Below are 1941 nucleotides of genomic sequence, written 5' to 3'. Positions count from 1 at the left end.
CGTCCCTACCCTATCGAATGGGACACGGTCCCATACCCAGCGAAGTTCAAGCCCATCAGCTTGGTACAGTTTGATGGCAAGGGGTCACCCTTGCAGCACATCTACTACTTCATGGCGCAGACCGGATTCCTTACCGGGAACGACGCCATTCTCACTCGACTGTTCATCGGTACCCTCAAGGGGGTGGCCTTTGAATGGTTCCGCAAACTGGAGCCCGGCTCTATCAAGGCATGGGCCGACGTTGAAAAGCTCTTTCTCGCCCGCTTCTTTGACGATGACACGGAAGTGTCGATGGCCACTCTCCTCGCTGAGAAGCAGCAGAAGTCGGAGTCGGTCAATGACTTCGTGAAGAGATTTCGGAATCGATCAGTCCACTGTCGGGACCAAGTTTCCGAGGCGACGCTGATTGAGATGTGCCGCAACAACCTGTCGATCCATATTCTGTCCAAAATAAGGGCAGTAGAGACCCGAACTTGGAAGGAGCTTGTTCGCCAAGGCGAGCAATTCGAAAACATGATCAAGAGGCTGGAGGCCGAAGAGCCGCAGTCCAAAAAGGGAGCAGCAGAGCCAGCTGCGCCGAAGAATCCTCCTCGGTCGAGAGGAAAGGAAATCATGGCAGTCGACTCCGCCCCGGCTCCGAAGGCCGCTCAAAAGCCTAAACCCAGGCCATTTGAACCACGCCCCCAGCGGCGATATGATTTCAAAGAAGACCAGGTGGTGGCGACTTTCGACACTCTACTCAAGAGTGGGCGAATTAAGTTGCCAGAAGCCGCCAAGCCTGAGGAGGCGGACAAAACCGGTGACCCAAGTTACTGTGCATATCACAGATTCCTGGGCCATCACACAACCAAATGCTACGTCCTCAAGGATAAGCTCCAGGCCCTCTACGACGCGGGGGTTTTGAAGAAAGAGAAAGTCAAGAAACAAGTGACTACGAACATGATCACTTTAAGCTTCGGGACAGATCTCCCAGAGGTTCAAACCCCAGCGGGGGTAATCCCTATCCCCAAGGCGGTCTTGAAGATCACTAACGATGATCCTCACAACCAGCGGGAAAAGGGTTTGGTCCCACAGACTCTGCCATCGGGGCAGGTGATGTGGGTCCATCCAGACCTCCTCAATGACGAGCAGTGGACAGCACAACCTTCCAAGGAGGCTAGGAGGAAGCACTGCAACGTTGTCTCCGCCATCCTAGGTAGAGATGACGCCGCGATGACTGCCCTGACCGACTCTGAAGAAGACACCAACGTCTTCGCCACGAGGGCAGGGAAAGAATTCGCAAAAGAATATCCCGCGAGGGCAGAGAACCTGGCAGGACCTTCCGCGAGGCCAGTCGCAGCAACCCCTCCTAACCCAAACGAACCAAGCACGAGCCGCCAGCCTTTCCGGTTCAACGTGCTCGCGCAACTGAAGAGCATCCCCGCGCGAATCACCATGTGGTCCACCCGAGAGGCCCTCCAGGAGGCGCTGGCCGACTCGGAGGCGTTCTCTACCCATTTCTCGAAGGAGACAGAGGTAGAACAAGGATGTGCAACTTGCTGCCAAGTCTCTGAGAGGCGGGTCCCGTGTATCACTTTCACCCCTGAGGACATGCTCATCAAGAGCACGTCTCATGACCGAGCACTGTACTTCACAGGATACATCGGGTCTTCGAAAGTGGATCGGATTCAGGTCGATCCGGGGTCTGCACTGAGCATCGTGCCCCTGAAGTTGATCAAACACTTGGGGATACCGACAAAGAGCCTCTCCTCAACTGCGACTACCATCTTCAGCTTTAACGCCACGGGGACTCGGCCGCTCGGCAAAATCTGCCTGAAATGTCGGATAGGCGACATGAAGACGGAGGTGACATGCTACGTCATCGACGCCGAGCCCTCGTACAACATACTCCTAGGGCGTCCGTGGATCCATGGCAACAGAATAGTCCCGTCCATGTTACAC

The sequence above is a fragment of the Asparagus officinalis genome, chromosome 3 (assembly GCF_001876935.1).
Source record: "Asparagus officinalis chromosome 3, Aspof.V1, whole genome shotgun sequence".
Taxonomy (NCBI): domain Eukaryota; kingdom Viridiplantae; phylum Streptophyta; class Magnoliopsida; order Asparagales; family Asparagaceae; genus Asparagus; species Asparagus officinalis.
This window is presented reverse-complemented; position numbering follows the sequence as displayed.